Here is a 20,806-nt window from a genome sequence, read left to right as displayed (position 1 = left end):
ATGTTCAATAACTTACTCACTAATTGCTTGCTTAAGCCAGCTCTGGCTGTCAAGCATTCTGTTATAACTGATAAAATATAGATCATTCTATAGACATACACACACACACACACGCACATATAGTCAACATGCATGTGGGACTTGTACGTGAGTAACATTTATTATTAATACAAAATTAATTTGTTAATCGCAGCAAATTACAGAATTTCCCGAAATGATTAGCAGGGTCATTAATCAAGGCATCTTTTTTGTCTTATGGTGGATGAATGCACACAAGAATGTATGGTCAGGCCTTTTTGCTTTCCCTAAGTAAATGATTTTTCTAATGATAAACCTTCATGAATGCAGTGTTCTTCATTTCTATTTTAGGCCTGTTGTAAATAGCTGCTCCGGAAGGACGAAGATCTAATTTATCTGCATCTTTTCAGTTCACAAACTTGGGCGTAGCATTGTGACACTTCAGTATCAATGATCTTTCAAATCCTTGACTACTTTGGATCCGTGTATGCATATGCAAAACAGAAGTATGAATCTGAGGGAACATCTAGTCCAAAGTAACACTCATAAATGTGTTAGTCATCAAAGAGTTTTATCAAGCACTAATCTTCTCCAGGGACATTTTGCCTGTGGAAACTGCAGTGTGAAATATTTCATCCACACTTTAGCTAAGAAGGAATATATATTAAGATGTAACTCTTTGCAGACAATATATATCATTGAATGTCTCTGTAATCAAAGTTATGCTGGGAAAACAAGGAATGCAGAGCAGGACCCGAATCGAAAGGAACAAGTGCCTAATTGGGTGAACACTTTATTGAAGACAACCACGGCCTTCTATTTTTATCTTTTGGCTGTGCAGAAATTAACTTGTCATGAAAGGCTGGGGTTTTTTTGGGGGGTGGGGGTGGGGGTGGGGGGAAGAAGCAGATGGGATTATCAGACGCCAGACCCTGACACCTAAAGGGTTACATTTGTCTCTGAAATTGCATTTCTTGATGTAAAACAGAAAGACATGGCATCAACTAAACAATGGTATGTACTAGAGTTCTTCCATTGGCAATTCCTGGCCACCTTCTACTCTGGTTGAAAAAATGCTTCATGGCTAAGAGATTTGTAACATTCATATAGGCAGAAGAAAGATACTTATAAAACTGAGCCAAAACTGTTGGTTGCTAGACACTTTATCTTATCTCCCTTTCATATAGGGTAGCGATGGGCATGAGCTGCATTTTTGAACCACAAACCAAATCATAAACTGGCCAGTTCACAAAACAAACCAGTGTGTACCAGTTCATGACTCATTTAATGTTTAACTCCTGGTTTCTGCTTCCTGCTACTTTTAATGGGGAGAAGAAAGCAGGGGCTTGGAGCCATGTAAACCAGTGCTTTTTGCTCCAAACAAAAAGCTGTGGGGAGCAGAAAGCAAGGGTTTAAATGGCTCCAAGCTATTTCACCCTCAGCTGTCTGTTCATCATGCCTTTTGGTGGCAAACAAAAAACAGAGGTAAAATGGCTCACAGGCATTTTACCTGCTGCTTTCTGCTGGCCATAGCTTTTTACAGCAAGCAGAAAGCAGGGGGTGAAATGCCTCAGTTCCATTCCACCCCCTGCCTTCTGCTTTTCATGAAGAACAGCTCAAAGCCATTTAAACCCTGTTTTTGTTGTTGTTGTTGTTAGCTGCAAAGTCATATCTGACCCATCACGACCCCATGGACAATGATCCTCCAGGCCTTCCTGTCCTTTATTTTTTTTGTACTGTTCACAAACTACGTCTAAATTCATGGAGGTTTATGAATGGCATCTCTTCAGTTCACAAACATAGCTTTGTGAACCACAAACTGGTCAAAATTCATTATGAACTTTTGTTCATCAGCTGGTTCATGTCCATCCCTAGTATAGGGAGTGTCTTTCTCTCGCTTGGTTTCCTTCATGGAATCATGACAGAATATGCTCTAGGGGTTATACATAATGTCTTTGGATGATGTTTTATTTTTAACACAATGCTTTATTTATTTACAGGATGTTAGCTAAATAACTTGTTATTTATGAGAACTCAGTAATGTATTTGAATATTGCATAATACAGCTTCCCCTGGCCAGTGTTATTTTATTGGTGATTTATTTTTGGCGAAATAGGGAATTTTAACAGAATAATAGTATATTTTTTTTCTTTACTGACACCATTGGCCTTGGCCTTAATTTTTTAATATTCTTTTTAAAGGGACCATGAGTGGCCTACTGCAATGCTTTGGATGTCTTTCTTCTCTAGGCTCTGAGTTTGACTGAATAATATGGACATGGAAGGCTACTACTCTCAGTCTTTTATAGATGTAGCTTAAAAATTCAATAAAATTCCACCGCCCTGCTGAGCGTGATGTCCATTATTTGTTAATGGTGCAGTTCACTTGTAACCTTGAAAAATAAAGTGGGGCATAAACCATATTCTTGTTCACAGCAGTTCACCTTCATTCTATGTGCTGTGCTTTGGTGCTTGTTTTCTAAGGCAATGGGTAGTCCTGATGCACTGTCCATTACTTAAATCACAGTGAATTTTCCCAGTATGAAAGCTAGCCAGGAAGCGGTAATATATAGAATCTGATGTCATGTCTCCTCCTATCTGCACCTTTTGCCAGAAAGAAAAAAGGAAGCTGCAGAAAGCACTAGCTATAATTTCCTGATGTGTCTATTCAAAACAGATTGTATGAAAACTTTGCTAGAATGAGTAATCTCTGGAATGGTTTCCTATGATCAGCAAAAGAGAGATGAAGATCTGTGCTGACACAGTGCAGGTAAGCAACTCTGGCTGAAGTCAGGCATAGATTATAAAAGTATCAGTACGCCGGGACATGATTGTACATCAGCCCTCCTGCTTTGACACCAATCAGTTCAGAGACTTGATCAAATCCAATAGAAAACTACTCTTTTTGAGAAGGCACTCCAACAGACTTAGTCAACTGGCACATGGGAATTTGGTTTCTTTGCCAAATAGTGTCAAAGGCATACATGATGCAATAAACAGGGTATGCAATCCACTGCAACAAGCTTGTATTTGTGAACAAGCATACTGAGCAATCAGTCTTTCTGCTTCCCACTTGCACACTTGTATTCTACCACTGGCTTCTCACACTGCCTGGCTACTGCTACCACTTTCCTTTACCTCCAGGAGACCCAGAGGAAGATTCCATGGCCAATTCTGCATGCATGGAAAAGGCCAGGAGAGGGTTCATATGGATGTGAGGCGAATCCCCGAGTCCACGTGACATCATCACCAAGTTGGTGCTTTCCTGGGCCTGTTGTGGATCAGGCCCTCAGTAGCTCCATGTTAAGGGAATGTGGGTTCTTCTGCATTCCTTTTTTGTGTTGCAAGGACCAATGGGGCCTGTCCATGGCAAGCCCATGTGAATGGGAAGAGTCGGGCTTTCCAGACCTGGTTCCTCCCTGCCTTATGGAGGCTGGGAGGGGGCAAAAATACCCTGGTGAGCTTCATGGCACTTCTACGTAGCACAAGGTAGACCAGGGCTTTAAGAAAATTGCAGAGAGGTGGGAGTTGAATAAAGAAAATGAGGAATTGTTGAACATATTTGTCCAGAGGAATCACACGTGCATTTGTGGATAGCTTTCTCTTGCCAGTGCTTAAGCTATTTTTACATGGGAAGATGAATTACATCCCTTCAAGCAATAATTTACCTTCAAATGTAACAATATTTTATTAACATAAGCCATTAAATTATTAATTTTAGTGGATGACAGTAAGTAGTATAAATGGTCGGGTTCCCATAGCAACTTCTTATTGCTACCCAAACGTATAATACTTATAGAACACCCACACTAAAATTCATGATTTCTTTCTAAAGAAACAGAAGGACATAGTCACAACAAATCATACCTATCCTGACACTAGGAACTTTTTCAATTGAGACCTCAATTTACTTGTTTTGAAAGTAAAATGCATCAATGAGTAATATTCATCCACAAATAAAATGCATCACAATTAATGTCAGCTGTTTAAAAAGTGGCATCTGTTTACATTAGAAAAACTACACGTAAGTATAAGGCATCTAAAGAGTAAACATGAATTGCACTAAGAGAGCCAGGTGGGTGTAGTGGTTAGGAGTGCAGACTTCTAATCCGGTGAGCCGGGTTTGTTTCTGCACTCCCCCACATGCAACCAGCTGGGTGACTTTGGGCTCGCCACATCACTGATAAAGCTGTTTTGACCGGGCAGTAATATCAGGGCTCTCTCAGCCTCACCCACCTCACAGGGTGTCTGTTGTGGGGAAGGTGAATGTAAGCCACTTTGAGACTCCTTTGGATAGAGAAAAGCGGCATATAAGAACCAACACTTCTTCTCATGACCTGCTAAACCGCCAAGAATATTAGAGAGTTATCCTAAGCATGTCTAACTACAGTTCTAAAAGGTAAAGGTAAAGGTATCCCCTGTGCAAGCACCGAGTCATGTCTGACCCTTGGGGTGAAGCCCTCTAGCGTTTTCATGGCAGACTCAATACGGGGTGGTTTGCCAGTGCCTTCCCCAGTCATGACCGTTTACCCCCCAGCAAGCAAGCTGGGTACTCATTTTACCGACCTCGGAAGGATGGAAGGCTGAGTCAACCTTGAGCCGGCTGCTGGGATCGAACTCCCAGCCTCATGGGCAAAGCTTTCAGATGGCTGCCTTACCACTCTGCGCCACAAGAGGCTCATATAACTACAGTTCTACTCAAGTTTATTCGTTAGAGAAAATAGTTTAAGGATTAATACAGTTAACCTGTTAGATGCATGATAATCATGTATTTTTATTACAGATGGGACTGAAATTTGCAATCTCTCTGGTTCAGTTACACCATTTTGATCCACCATTTTGATGTTTTTTCTCCTATTGTAATGAAATTGTCTCTCTTCATCTTCCAATCAATTTCCATTTCCTGGTGCTTGGTTTTTCCCATGGCATTGAATGAATTTTTCAAAGTTCTTTTCTCATCAGTTGCATATAAATGATGTATAATATCCAAGAGACATATAGTAGCATAAAAGAGAAAATCAAGAATGGGAAAAACGATAAAATGAAATGACAACATAAACATTTAAAAAAGAAAGCGGACTTTGTTGGCTGAACCCTACTTTGGTTGCCCCAGGCATTCTACGGAGATCTTGTTCACCATATATGGCAGGAAGCATTTTTGGCATTGGGATGCGGAGCCTGCTTTAGTTTAACTATTCAATACTACAGTAACTTTTTCATCCACTCCTCAATGTGTTTAATATTGCACATCATGTTTTCAATTAATTTGTTTGACCACTTACATTGAGCCACCTTTACTTGTTCAATGGTCAGAATTTCAAAGGTCAGTAAGTACCAAAATTGGCTTCCACTGAAGAAGTTGCGTGAAGAGCCTGGATTCAAAATAAATGTTTTGGGGCTGAAATTTTGTGGTGTAAGCCTGTGTTGGAACAAAAGGGGTTGGGGTCTAGGTCTGATTAGTAGACTGCAGCTACCTGGATAGACCTCAGCCAAACCAAATCAGCAGATAGCTGATGTACATACGCTTGTGTTAATTTGCATGTTTAGCTGGAAGTATGCTCATTGGCATACCTCTGAAAGAGTCACCAGGACAAGAAGAGGTGTTATAAAGAAAACCTGGGTCAGGTGAAAAGGAGAGAGGGAATTCTACTGAAAGCTGCTAAAGTCTCTGAAGGGCAAGGCTTATTTTGCAAAACTTTGTTCTTAGAAAGGATAAAGAGCTGACATTGATATCTGGGAAAACTTGAACAATCCTCTCTGGGAACAGCTGAAGGACAGGAATTGCTGATAGCTGAACTCTGAATTGACTGAAATCAGCACTGTAGTACAGAGCTTCCTTATTTTGTTGTACCAGGAGGAAAGGGGGAATTGCTCTTAGGGCAATGAAAACTTATCGAGCATCTTTGCCGAAGGTATTTCTGCCAGTGCAAGAAGGCGTTTTCAACATCTGGGATTTTGCTTGAAGCTTGGCCTCAGGAAGGGACACACAGGGGCTATCTGGCTTTCTATGAAGTGGGTTGTTAGGACTTGCATCCATGAGCTTAACCTTTTTTGAAGGAGGCAATGAAGGAGGTTTCTATTGAAGAAACAGTCACTGGACCCACACAATCCAGCTAACTACTGGCCTGTGTCACACCTAGCATTTCTAGGGAAGGTGGTTGAGTGTGTGACCACAGTCCAGCTGCTAGCATATGTGAATGAAGCATTGGTTCTTGACATATATCAATCCAGCTTCCATCGTGGCCATGGAGTGAAGATGGCTATAGTCATCCTAATGGATGACCTCCAGAGACAGTTGGAGCAGGGCGGGTCAGTGCTCAGTATATAGCCAGTTTGTAAGAGTTTTTTTTTTTTTTTTGTAAATACAAAATTGAATACAAAAAATATTGTTTACCATATTTAAAAAAGCTGCTGTAGTTCAGGAAATTGTAATGCAATAACCACTCATAAAACAGATGAGAACAGAATAAGCTTAAAAGTAACTAAGCGTAGGGGAAAACATTTAAACAGATTAAAAATAAATTATTTTGCTAAGAAGGGGGAAAATAGAGAACAATATTTTGTGGGAAATTAAATCAAAAATTCATTAAAATCATTTAAGAATTTGTATTTATTTGTCATAATTTGATTGGTGTTGCACAGCATTTTGGAGTCATCTCAGTGAGTTAGGGGTTAGTCTCAGAGAGAAGTTTCTTCATCCAAATTGCTTCTGATCCCTCCAGAAGAGGACTGATAGTCTTTTGACAGAGATGTAAAAAGGACACCTGAAGAAAATGTGATTGATTGATTCTGTCTCCCCTGACTTACCATAACAAAGTCTTTCCTCTCTAGGTAACTTTTTAAATTTACCCTCTAGAATTGCAGGTCAGTGCTTCTCATATTATTCAATCTTATGGCAGCATTTGATGTGTCAACACGGGGATATGGGGGATAGCCCACCAGTGGTTACCTTTTTTCTACATGGTTGAGGAGAAATGGCTGCAATTGGGGAGACTGAATCTCTGTCAATTGAGCCTCAATCGAGTTGAGACTTACTCTATGGAAGGGGGATGGGAGCTACTGTTAGCTGCTAGCCTTTGCTTTCTGTGAGGGGGGGCAGTGTGAGTGGAGGTCCTTGATTTCTGTGAGGTGAGTGGGCAGGAGCTGGCTCGGCTGACACGTAGAAGCCACACAAGCCAGCAGCTCCTTCTATGTGTGAGCTGGGCAGGAGCATCCATGAACCAGTTACTCTTACCTTCAGTCTGGTCATCTTCCCTCCCTCTGTCTGTCTGTCAGAGGGATAAGCCCTTTTCCAGGGATGCTTGGGTCTCCCATTCCTCCTCTCAGGAACTGCACACCAAACAAGGAATGCTAAAGCCATGTATGGGGGGCAAAGAAAGGCAAGGCAATTCTTAGTGTCTATTTCCCAGCACAATATCAAAAAACAAACAAAAAACACCCAGGCCTGTGTGTTAACAGTAATGACTCTGTGAGCGAATCTGTTATGCAGAAAGTCCCAGGTTCAATCCCTGCCATCTTTGTTTTAAAAGATCAGGTAGTAGTTCTGCCTGATACTTTGGAGAGCTGCTGCCAGTCAGAATAGACAAAACTGACTTCATTAGGACAGTGTAAGACAGCTTTATATGTTTATTCTAGGGCAGTGGTTCTCAACCTGGGGGTTGGGAACCCTTTGGGGGTCAAATGACCCTTTCACGGGGGTCATGGCAGCCAAGCAGCTTGGCAGGGGGGGTGAGATAGAATGTTCGTCTGTCTGGAGTAGCAGAAAAGAGTGAGATCAGCATGGTGGGACAAGAGGCAGAACTGAACTGAGAAACACCCGAAAAAAACAATTTATATATAATCATGAACAATGGATCTTCACATTATTGGTCAGTTTGGGTTTAATTTCTGTGGAAGAACATTTATATAATTTTATGGTTGGAGGTCACCACAACATGAGGAACTGTATTAAAGGGCCGTGGCATTAGATAGGTTGAGAACCACTGTTCTAGGGCAGGGGTAGTCAGCCTGTGGTCCTCCAGATGTCCATGGACTACAATTCCCATGAGCAAATGCTGGCAGGGGCTCATGGGAATTGTAGTCTATGAACATCTGGAGGACCACAGGTTGACTACCCCTGTTCTAGGGGATTTAGAGAGTTGCTCTGGAATTAATTTGGTGCCAGGTGAAAGTCCTGCAAGTAAGGAGATGTTTCAAGTCCTCCCCCCCGCCCCCCCCCCGTCCATCTCACCAGGTTCCTGCATTCAATCTCTTTCTCTGAACCTTCAGATTCTCCCTCTGAAAGGAAGAAGTCAGATACTCAGTCGGTGCATGGAGACACAGCATCATCTCCTCTCTTTATTCAGAAGTGACTATTAATAACCACTATTCATACATTTCAGCCTTTTCATATTTGATAATGGCTTATTCTGATCAAATCTATTTTAAAACAAGAAACTGATCTGAACCAAAGACTGTGCGGGCATCATAATGCAAACAGTGGATTAGAAATCCTGCATATTTACCATTGTCCCATATCTTTCCAGTCAAGTAAATTTTGATTAGCTGCAGAAAATGAAATGAGAAACATTTCATGAATTTGGGAGAAGGGGGGGGGGGTAGAAGTCTGAGTGGCATCATTCTCAATTGCTCCCTTTGCAATTTTCATCCATACAGTTATAATTACAGATTCTCTGCAAAACTGTGATGTCAGTCCTCATTAATCTCTAATCTTTAATCACAAGCGTAAGTAGTTATAAAACTTCATCTCAAATCTTGAGAGGATGGTGGTTTTCTGGGACTGAAATATTTGCCTCTTTGCTGCAGTTCTTTGTTGAGGCCACTTGACAGCAATTTTTTCCCTCCCCCCCCCAAAAAAAAACCCCTCCTCAGAGATGGAAAAAAAGAACTTGCGTATTTGTCAAGTGGATGATTTTAATATCATCACAGCCAGATGTATAAGTGGGTGTGTAAACTCAGGAAGCGTGGCCTTCACATGATGGGTAAATGAGGTGGTGGAATAGGCTGTACCATTTCAGATGGCTGGCAAAGGCTTGAACTTATGCATGCTCTTCTATAATAAAGAGTTGCTGAAGGCACAGCAGAAGCATATGAAGAAATAGCTGGGACTAGCATTCATGCTGGGCTGCTTATCCACAGGGCATTTTCACACGGGGAATGTTCAGAAATGGCCTACTGAAGCAGCATAGGCCACTGCTTGGACTTTCCCCACAGTGGTAGCTCTTCCCATCCTTACTACCATTACCCAGCTCAAGACTGCCAGCTCAGATGGTCAAGTGACCAGTGTATGATAGAGCTAAATAGCAGTACCAAGAATCTCATCACCCTGGCAACAAAACTCTGACTCACCACAGAACTTCAAAAATAAATGAAGCATGGCAGTGAAGTTGGGGAGAAAGATGGGGATTCATCTGGATGGCATGCGAATGACTGGGTAGAGGAAACAGGCAAGCAGACGGCCATTTGCCTGCTGCCAGAGCAAGGATTAGAGTGAAAGAGAAACAGGCTGTAAATCTTTAGGCATTTCTGCACGCTGAAAAAGATAGCGTTATGGCAGCGCCATGGCATAATGCTATTAAATAACGTGCCTCCAGCCATTCCTCACCTCCTGGCTATCTCCCTTCCCCCTGCTGCCTTCTCGCGCTTCTGGGCACTCTGCACGCCGGCTTGAAATGGTGAAGGAGAAGAATACACTAGAAGAAGGAGGCTCAAAGCGGCTTATCCAAAGGAGTCTCAAAGCGGCTTACAGTCGCCTTCCCATTCCTCTCCCCACAAGAGACACCCTGTGAGGTGGGTGAGGCTGAGAGAGACCTAATATCACTGCTCGGTCAGAACAGCTTTATCAGTGCCATGGCGAGCCCAAGGTCACCCAGCTGGCTGCATGTGGGGGAACGCAGAATCGAACCTGGCATGCTGGATTAGAAGTCCGTACTCCTAACCACTACACCAAAGTGTTTCTCCAGTCACACTATACTTGTGACTCTCCCCCACTTGTCAATCAAGCCACCTTTCCCCCTGTTTTAAAGGGCCCACAATGCAAGATAATTTTGTTAAAGTAAAACTTCTCCGTTTAGACACCTATCATAGATGCATAGTACTTTTTTTTCTAATGCCACCCCTTTTGGAATCATTAGCCTTGAGGCAATCTTGTTCCCATTTTTTTTTGGGGGGGGGGTTAGAGAGGCATGCTTTGTGTGTTAACTGGTGGGAATTTTTTTTTTTTTTTTGCTTTGCCTGGGTGAATTACGCCACTACACCAAACTGTCTCTGTGTCACCATTCTGCCCGGTATCTATGCCATTCCCACAGTGGTAATTTTCTTCTGTTTTGGCCCAGCTGAGTGAGGCAATATCCATGCTAGAACTTTCAATCTGGCATTACGTCCAGCACAACCATGTTTACAACCAACTAATCCGGCTCTACTATAGAGCTGCTAAAGTCCTTCAGCACAGTAACCAGCACAATAGCAAAGATTTGATTTCTTCTTTTTTTCACATCCAGAACTATGCATGGTTGGACAAAAAAATACAGAGAAACATCCCAAAATAGAAATACCGAAGGAAAATGCTGACATAATCTCACTCTAGGGGAAATGGCTTTCTCAGTTCTTTGCTGGTAAAAACTGGCACTAATCCCTTAATCGCAAAAGCTCTGTTGATCTGTGCAACACAGATCAACCACCCCACAGAGTGGAAACTGGGCCTCTCCCATCAGACTTTTCCTTTGCTCAAGTATCTTTCTCAAGACTTGCTTTTGGGTTTGTGTCTATTGCAACAACTGCTCTTTCTGATGTAAAAGGTCTTCTGGATTCAGATGACAGTCTAGTAAATGACAAAATATTTGGCAAATAGCTTTGTATTAAATACAAAAAACATTAACTCTTAAGGATGGGCACGAACCATGAAAATGCCATTTGTGATGGTTCATGGTGTGTCAAGTTTGCAAACCATGAATTATCATGAACTTTCATGAGCTAAAAGAATGGTTTGGGATGCAGTAGAAGACCCCCCCCCCCCAAAGCAAGCTAGAGAAACCAAACTCACCAGAGATCTCCAGCTGACTCCTCTACCTGCTGTCCAAGTTTGGTGAATAATAAACTTGCAGGATTTGAGTTATGGCTCCCCATAGAAGATGACCTCTAGCAAAATAAGCAAGGGCAATAGAAATATAGCATAAGGTAAATGTAAAGGTATCCCCTGTGCAAGCACCGGGTCATGTCTGACCCTTGGGGTGACGCCCTCTAGCGTTTTCATGGCAGACTCAATACGGGGTGGTTTGCCAGTGCCTTCCCCAGTCATTACCGTTTATCCCCCAGCAAGCTGGGTACTCATTTTACCGACCTCGGAAGGATGGAAGGCTGAGTCAACCTTGAGCCGGCTGCTGGGATTGAACTCCCAGCCTCATGGGCAAAGCTTTCAGACTGCATGTCTGCTGCCTTACCACTCTGCGCCACAAGAGGCTCTTAAATATAGCATAATAGTTAAAATCACAGAAAATCTCTGTGGTAGAAACTGAACTGCACTGCAAACCTGTGCAATGTGTCCAGCAGAACCAGTGTTATGGTGGCACTGCAAACTCAAAAGGATTAAGGTCAAGTCAGAGAATCTCTTCAATAGAAACTGAAGTGTGGGGGTGGGGTGGGGGGTACATGACCCATGGAAGAACTGCAGCACCAGTGCCACTGTGGCAATGGCAGGTCAATAATACTGATGCCTAGGACAGGATCATAATCCAAGTAAGGGAGGTGCTAACCAATTATATCTCTTGGAGCAGCCTGTCACTCAAGACTCTCCTGTTTGATAAGGAATTACCCCTTCACAGACCTTCACCTGTTTATACAGCACTTAAACATTTTTAAAGTGCAGTTTGTCACACCAACATGGAAGATGACAAATCGAATTAGAGTATGTGACACCAGAGGATTCTGATATCTCTGGGTGCAGCACCTGACCCCGCCCCGCCCCCCCAAAAAAGATGGAACACTTAAAGCCATGTCTACGAACCATCCAACATACAATGCACAAGAATTTAGAAGGTCAATAGTGAATGCTGGAGAATAGAACAGCTAAGAAAAATATATGTGAATCATGTGAGTAATATATAATGCATAATATATAATATATAATACAGTGTTCTACTATCATCTAGTATGTTTCATATAATGGTTTATTAAATAGAAACAAAACAGGGAATCTCTACTTTTGCTCTGGCTATATGTCTTCCCTCTGAATACAAAGAGACAATTCCGTTTCTCTGCACTAGAAGAAATATCATTGCAAATGACATGCAAAAATGTTTCATAGCTTATTTTCAAACCTTGACAACGACCAAAATACTAGATGAGGGACACAAGCTGCCAGTATGCAAGATGCCAATTTCCATTTGCCCCAGTGTCTCTCCCTTAAAAATAGTAACCTGAAGAAACAGCCATACCCTCCTCAGCCTCTCCTTGACTGTTCCGTTTGATGCTGTTGGGTCCAAATTCTTCACTGCCTCAGTACCTCCCATCCTGCTTTTAATGTACTACTTCTGTGCTGCAGTGATAGGAGGGGAAAGATAATAAAAGTCCCAAGCCAGTGGTGCGGCAGAAAGTGCCTGGCTGTGTTAATAAGGAGAAGGGATCAGTCCTGGAAAGGACAAATAAAGATTGTTTGATATTCCTATTATTCCGTTTGCTAGTATAGGAAGGAAGGAAGGCTAGCCACAGCTATGGAAGCGGTAATCACAGAAGAGCTCCAAAAAGGCAAATGACTGGATTTTATAAGGTTGATATTTTTGCATGCAAGGAAGAAATCCAATGAAGTGCTCGCCTGAGGGAGAAGAAGCAGAAATACAAAGGAATGACTTTTAGAGGGTAGCCTGGTTATCTGCATTGAAATTGACCACTTACAGATACCTGCTTCCAGGTGGGCTTTGAATCTGCAGTACTCTTCATGCTGCATCTTGTGTAAAGGAGCCTGAGGAGCTTCAGCTTGCATCAATCAGGTTTAGCTAACCTCATTTCTCTAAAAAAATGTCGCACCTCCTATGTGTCTCAACTAGTATGCTGGAGATTAAGACATGCTCTGAGGCATCCTATAGGGCTCACATTGACAGCAATCCAATATATGGCAGAATGGACGATATGCTAATTTCCTACTGATTATCATTGCCTTTGGTGTTTAACATAGGCTCAGTTCAGACATGACACAAATCCATGGTTTATCTTTGCGGGGCTGGGATTTGGTTTATAGCAGGGGTAGTCAAGAAGAAGAAGAAGAAGAAGAAGAAGAAGAAGAAGAAGAAGAAGAAGAGTTGGTTCTTATATGCTGCTTTTCTCTATCCAAAGGAGGCTCAAAGCAAACGCTGGCAGGGGCTCATGGGAATTGTAGTCCATGGACATCTGGAGGACCGCAGGTTGACTACCCCTTGTTTATAGGCCATTCTTCAAATGCTGATTTACCTCAACTGCCTTCATTTTATTTTGGTTTATTTTAATTTTTTTATTTGGCTTTTTGGCTACCCCTCACCAAGGAGGTCTTAGGGCTGCTTATCACAATTCCATAAATAGATGTCTCAAAAATTAAACACCGGTAAAATCCAATATCTAAAAATATTCCCTTTCCTTTTTTTCTCTGACTTCCCCACAGCGACCCACGGTCATGAGAATGGTTCTGGGGAACAAACCAAGGATACTTACATTTATATGTCATGCAACTGAGTCTATGTGAGATTAATAAACTAGCTTCAAACCATGCTTTCAGATCCTGGAGTGACGGACTGGAACCATAGTGGAGGGGTCCATGTTCAGATAAACACATCACTGATGAGCCAAGTAGCAACCAATGTCCTCCACATTCTAGACATTATTCAGCCAATAGAATTTTTATAAATCCCTACCTTTCTTCCAGCTCCCTTCCTTATCTGTAAAATAAGGGACTTATACGTAAGTATAAGTTTCATGTGGACATTTCACTTTGTGCTGGAAGGCAAACAGAAGTGTCATTAAATAAACTGATAGGGCAAGGTGTTTTACATGTTGCTGTCTATATTCCATGGGACTGGCACCTTTAATATATGACAAAGCTTAATGCAGTCTGGAATAACATTTCCTCCACTTTCTTATCGTTCTGACGGGCTAATTAGCCCTTTTGTGACTGGTGCATGCGTTTTCACACTACGGCATTTTTCAGGCAGTCGCAAGTAATGCATGTTTGTTGCAAAGTGTATACTTTCCTGTGCAAGTCTTGGGCTTTTCAAGCCATGTTTCTCTATATGTTGATACTTACTAATCTGAAATAATAAATATTTCTGGAGTAGTCTTGAAGCATGACATTCTACTTTAATTTGGCATTTTAAATGTCATTCATCTTATGAATAATTTTAAATGCCATTGAGTAAGGGCTGTCGGGGAGGAGTTAGGGCGGGCCCTGTCCAGGATAAAAACTCAGAGGGCCCAATCAGGAGCCGCGAAGCTGCTCCTGATTGGGCCCTCCGATTGTCCATCCAGGGCCAAGCCGCCAATTGGCTCCCCATTGCTGGCTTGGCCTGGCCTCACCCGGCTGCCAGAGGACTCACCGTGCCGAGGGACAAGCTGCCTTACGACGCTGTGAGTCCTCATGGCGCCCTCCCCTCGCCCTAGGGAAAGGAGCTCCTTTCCCACCCCAGGGACCGTCGCCAGCGAGCCCATGCCGCCACCCGCCGCCATGAGATGGCTCCCCGCAAGCCACACCACCAACCTGCCACCTTGCTGGCCCGCGCCGCCAACCGACGCCGCCCGCCACAGCCGCACCTACTCATGCGGCCCACCAGTGCCTCCCGCCGTGTGCTTCACTGCCGTGAACAGCCTCCCCGCCCGGCCACGGCCTAGACCTTGCCCCGCCGCCTCGCAGCTGCTGCCAACGGAGCCTCCCAACCCACACAGAACGGAAGGCTACCCTGAAAAACGCCCGCCCCCCCGCCAAAACAACTACACGAGGCCACGCCTCCCTGCCCCACCATGGCGCCGCACCTCCCCGCACCCACAACGCCGGACTTACCCGCCTTCCCTCATGGACTCCGCGCTACCTGGCTTCTTCCTTCCGCTCACCTCTACCGCCTTCACCCACAGGCCTGGAGCCCTCTGATTCATTCCTGCCCAGTGGCCCTCACCCCTAGCGCCCATTTTATTCCGAGATAAAATGGGCTTTCTTTCTAGTTTCCCCATATTCCTCAGAGAACACATTTCCCCACCACATGAATGCCTATGCACATAGATACTGAATTCTGCCAGGACTCCTCCCCTACTGCTTTCCTTCAGTTTGTGAACAAGAGAGGTAGGGGTGTGAAGTAGTTCCATTGGAGATTTTTTCCCCCTCATTGCTGAATTAAATTACATAGAATGATCCATAATATATATTCAGTTCCTACAATGGCTCTCTTAGAGCCCCGGCTTCTAATGGCATGTGCTCATTTGTGAAGATTTTCATGCCGCTTGTGTGAAAGGCCCTCAGCAATCTGCCACATTTGAGCAAATTACAGGCCAGCAATATTGCTTACCAAAGGGGTTACTCAGCATGAAATAGGTTATTTAACCCTATATGGTGAGTTGGCTATGTTTCATTGCAAAAGGGGAAGGGGAAGAGAGCATTGATGGGTGAACAATGGCAAAGAGGTGGGGTGGCCAAACTGTGGCTCTCCAGAGGTCCCTGGACTACAATTCCCATGAACCTCTGCCAGCAGTTGGCCAGGGCTCATGGGAATTGTAGTCCAGAGACCTCCAGAGAGCCACAGTTTGACTGCCCCTGCTTTACACTCTTATAGGAAGACAAACTCTTTGGGCCCTAAAACAGCAACCTTTTCTTAAACTGCTTTACCAAGGAACACGGAATAAACAAAAACTCATTTTGGTAAGTAAATGGATTTGAAAGAATGAGTGCTGTAGAATGGAGTCCACAACAACTGGATAATTTTGAATGAGAATTTGCGTATCTCCCCTTATTCTTGTTGGTAAATTATTAAGTATTCACATTCAGTAACCGGACCAAAAGTTGCATATGGCCCTTCATTGTCCATCTATAGAAACAAACAAACACAAAGCCCAGGTGTGTACAATTAGCGCTTTTTTTTCTTCATGTGGACATTTCACTTTGTGCTGGAGGGCAAACAGAAGTGTCATTAAGTAAACTCCAAATGCAATTCAGTTCAGGGTTCAGTTCAGCTGTCCTGTCAGGGTGATTGCTGCGTTAACAGATGGGGAAGGAGAGGCTGCCAGTGGGGGAAATGTAACCTATTCAGAAGGGCACATGTTCAAGTCAGAAACAGTTCTGGCCCCATTATGTTTCCCCTCTGCTGGAAGACTTAATTAAACAATGGATTTCCAGATTATACTGTGTAAAGTTGTCAACAGCTCTCAGAATTCCTCTGCCAAAAATCCTCTTTTCACCCACCTCTTGTTATTATCATATCATGCCTCACTTTCAGTCTTTGCTGTGTGTCACTTACCTCAGCAGTTTAAGGAGCCTCATCATTTGTATCCAAGTCCCCTCTGTTTGCTTTCCTCCCTAGCACATTCGTAGTGTTTTCAAAACGGGTTTCTTTGTTCTCAAATCCCTAAATATAGACAAAACACACTGCATATGTTATATAGCAGGAAAACATTTTAAAATTTGAGCAAGACAGTTAACCAATGATGACTTCATTCTTTAGTACTTCACCACTGCTGAGTACTACAGCCATTCTGTATCCTTTGTAATCGTCCAAGCTGTGGGAAGTCTAAAGTGCTAAACTGTATCAGCCCAGGTTTGGCCTCCTTCAGAGCCTCATGTGACCTCTGACTAAAAGGTTGTTCTACCCAGTCTCATCCTCCACATGTTCTCAGCTTTGGGAGTGGCCAGAGAATGCTGAAAATATCCTGCATGGTTTATTATTACTGGACCTTTTGTTTGGCAGATATCGTGCCTTCTTCCCACCTCTTGTAGGACATTCAGGGTTCTGCTGTCCATGAAGCTCATTTCCATTACTCTTACAATAGAGTTGCATCTTCCAGTAGAATCTGAAGGATCCTTTCTGCAGTCATTTTGCTCTCCAAAAAGGTCTACACTTGTCAGGGAAATAATGTGCCAAGGTATCCACTTGCTAGAATGGAACAAACATGCATATTTGGGGTACTTCAATACTTGGGAACTAGCCAGTGTATAGCAAAGTCCAAAGTCATATCAACACTCAAAAAATGAAAGGAGAAGGATGCTTAAATAGAAACAGTTTTCATTTTATGAACAGGACCAAAATAAAATTAATGTATGCCATTTGGTGAAGCAAAAATAAAATTACAGAATGGAAAACATCAAATAAACATAGCATAAAACTTTGCCCTAGCTGAGGAATAAAATTAAAAGGAGGCAAAGTGACATACAAGTCCACACCTCAAAAAAAGGGAAGCTCTCCTCCACAGCTAAGAATCTGGTCAGGAATTGAAACTGACTGGACAGGAGGGAGATACCGGGGCAGGTCCATGAAGCAAAGAAGAGAAAGGTCAACTGAGAAGTTGGAGTATCAGGATAAACCCCAAGCCAGTTACAAAAAGTGAGGCTGAGTGGTAAGTAAATCTAAACCCTTTTGCTGACATGAAGTAGGGGACAGTGTGACAGTAATAAAAATGCAATCTGTCAAAGATGAGCCAGTCTGAAAAGAAATCCTTAGTCTATATAGTAGTTTTCTCCTTTTGCATAGAGTGTGTCTATCTCCTTGGGGAGATCTGAAGCTCAGATTTGGCCAGATACATGTCAGGTTTGGGTCAGAATCTTCCTGCCTAGTCTTTCAGATCTTTGTTGGTCTTAAAGGTGCTACTGGACTCTGTTTTTATTTGCTATAATTAGAAAATGATACAAACCGGAACAAAGTAATCACTTTTTTTGATGCTGTTTTGTATATCAGATTACCCATTCTGATTCCCATTCTATTAGTGAGAGCATATTTTAATTTTCAAATTTGAATCTGGTAATTATTTCATGGCCACCATAGAAAATAGCCTTTGTGATCTCAGTTACAGAAGCTTTTATTGTGTGTGTGTGTGTGGGGGGGGGGTATCTAATAGTGAAGTTATATATTAGGTTGATAGTGTGCAGGGGGTTTCACTGGCATGTTCTCTCCCCCCCCATTAGTAATTTGGATTGTTTTACTGTTTTACACAGTTCCTCACATCCTGATGAGAAAAAAACAGGTGTGAAAGGGGTATAATATGATTTTCCATTGTTTTTCTCATTTTCTGACAGTTCTGTTATCAATGAACTTCAAATACATTATGCTGATATGCTGTTCAACAGTATAACGGACTATTTGGATACAATATGCATAAGCTCATATTGAATTTCAATGGAATAATACACATAAAATCACTAACTGCTTTTAATAATCTCTTCTTTTCTAAGGCTATCAAATATATCTAGCTATATTTGCATGCTGCTGGAGCTTGTATCAGAGATTTAACAAAAACCAAAAACAAATAAGAAATGCTTCATGGACTCAGTGTGAAGCACTGAAACCAGCTGAGAATTTTGGTGCACCAAAATTGAAATAAACCTCAATACCTGGATGAAGAAGTGTCTGCTGTCAGCTATAAGCCCTTTAAAAGTGCTTAGGAAGACCAGGTGGGAACACAGTTGACTGTTTCAGCACCGGAGGTTTTGCACAAAGCTGCAGGCTGGAGTTTGAGCCAAGGTGGACCCCGCCGCTCCTTCCTCTTCCCACACAGGGGAGCATTTGCACCCCATTAGGGAGCTGGGGCAGCAAAGTTCCCGGTGTGGAAAGTATGACCCTGGCATCAGCAGAGGGTGGTCAGATCCCCGATAGTTTCTATCCCCTGATTAAACTTCCAAGCTTAATAGAGTTGGGAATATCTTAGACTTCAGACTGATCTAAGAGGGAAAAGGAAAATGTTAATTAGAACAGGAGCATTTCATGACCCTGTAAACCAGGGGTAGTCAACCTGTGGTCTTCCAGATGTCCATGGACTACAATTCCCATGAGCCCCTGCCAGCAAACACTGGCAGGGGTTCATGGGAATTGTAGTCCATGAACCTCTGGAGGACCACAGGTTGACTAGCCCTGCTGTAAAGTATTCATAAGCAAACAGGAAAGATAAAGAATGACAGGTGTGCTGAGTGAGCTGTTTGGTCTAATTGCCAACACGTGGCAGTACCTTCAGGCTGCTTGAAGTAAGACACCAGCTAATTGTTATGATGCTTTAAACCAGTGGTCCCCAACATTTTTATCACTGGGGATCGGTCAACACTTGACAATATTACTGAGGCCAGGGGGGTGGTAGTCTTTGGCTGAGGGATGTTGCTGCCTGAGTCCCTGCTCCACTTGCTTTCCCACCGATGCACCTGACTTCCCACTTCCCACTGGGGGGCGCTGCCAGCAGCAGCTGCCATGCCGAGGGGGAGCCCCAGCCATGGCAGAGTGGTAGGGCAGCCCCTGAGGCAGCAGCCGGGGAGGAGGATGAGGAGGAGCCACGGCCCGGTACCGGTCTTCAGCCCGGGGGTTGGGTCCTGCTGATTTAAACCATTGAACACTGAAGCTGTAGCTTTCTCTTCGCAGAAAGGGCTGCTGGAAGCCCCTGACATACACTGATATTCTCAAATCTTATACCATAGCAGCAGCTACAGATTTGACATGTAATCCTGTAGTTAATCAGATTCTGGATTTCATTTTTGTTAACAAAACAGCAGTTGTAGAGATCTCCATAGCTTAGTAGTCATACAGCACATTCTACTTTTATTATATATGCTTATGATGCAAAGTTATGCTGACTGTCCATTTTTATTGGATATGCAGATTGCTTAGAGTAGCGATCCCCAACCTGTGGGCTGCGGACCACATGTGGTCCATTGACTAATTGGAGGTGGGCTGCAAAGGACGCCTTCTCCCCCCCGGCCCTTTACTTCACCCCCCCCCCCCGGCCCTTTACAACACACTTCGGGTGTGATTGTCTCCCATCACTCCCAGATGGGACTATCTCGTTGCAGAGAAACAAGCTCAGGGTTCCCATTGATTTGTCATTGTCATGAGTTAAAATTTCCATGAAAATAAAATGTTCCCTATGTTCATTGTTGTGACGTGTCTGTATCTTATTTTGAAGGGATGTTTAAACATTACCATAGCGATCAGAGAGCGTTAGGGCAGTGGTTGAGAGTAGAGGAGTAAACTACCCCCCCCCACTGGGCCTCAGTAAAATTGTCAAGCGTTGAGTGGTCCCCGGTGATAAAAAGGTTGGGGACCACTGGCTTAGAGTATGTCCCATAGCTGTGATCCTAAGTACATTCATACGGGAATAACCTTGTTCGAATGTCAGGGAGACATGTCAATAAATGTATGTAACTCTCACAATAGTACCATTCAGCATTAAATGGTAGAATATCATATTGTGAGAAAATATATTGGAGAACTGTGATTTAATAGAAAGCCTATTTATTAGTGCTTTCAAATACCAGGATAGCATTTCTTCTGATCCTGGAGGAAAACATAAAATGCTAACCCATATCAATATGATTCCCTTTAATGAAGGTGATATTGAATGAAAGGACTATGTATTAAATGCAAACCACACCATTGAATTAAGAGACCAGATTACTGCCCTATGGTCTTCTGTTCAACAATGTCCCTTACGACAAACTTTTATTTTTTGGCTTGGTCAAACAGAAATCACAGGAAATAGCTGTCACCTTGGAAAACTACCTTGCCAGTAACTACTTATTTTTGTTTTGTTAGAAGCAAGGCCAGCAGCTGTAGAGCAGTAGGAACACATGAGAAACAGAATTAAAAATAGCTGGT

At 42.9% G+C, this 20,806-nt stretch overlaps 1 long non-coding RNA gene across 5 annotated transcripts in view; it reads right to left on the bottom strand.

The window, feature by feature from the left end:
* Positions 1-1,657: 1,657 nt before the first annotated feature.
* LOC143820735 (uncharacterized) overlaps positions 1,658-20,806 on the bottom strand; it is a 61,358-nt gene continuing 42,209 nt past the window's right edge. Inside the window, exons 4-10 of one of the 5 annotated variants that reach the window (XR_013225483.1) lie at positions 18,562-18,888; positions 16,478-16,585; positions 13,895-13,976; positions 11,059-11,153; positions 8,248-8,294; positions 7,252-7,367; positions 1,658-4,966 (exon numbers count right to left, since the gene is read on the bottom strand). This is a non-coding gene — a long non-coding RNA (uncharacterized LOC143820735). Of the gene's footprint in view, positions 7,368-8,247; positions 8,295-11,058; positions 11,154-13,894; positions 13,977-16,477; positions 16,606-18,561; positions 18,889-20,806 lie in introns of all 5 variants that reach the window. The other 4 variants (XR_013225482.1, XR_013225480.1, XR_013225481.1 and 1 more) reach the window with 4 other exon arrangements.

Source organism: Paroedura picta, chromosome 11, assembly GCF_049243985.1.
Source record: "Paroedura picta isolate Pp20150507F chromosome 11, Ppicta_v3.0, whole genome shotgun sequence".
Lineage (NCBI taxonomy): Eukaryota > Metazoa > Chordata > Lepidosauria > Squamata > Gekkonidae > Paroedura > Paroedura picta.
Note: the sequence above shows the minus strand (reverse complement) of the source record. Positions and strands in the feature narration are given on the sequence as shown.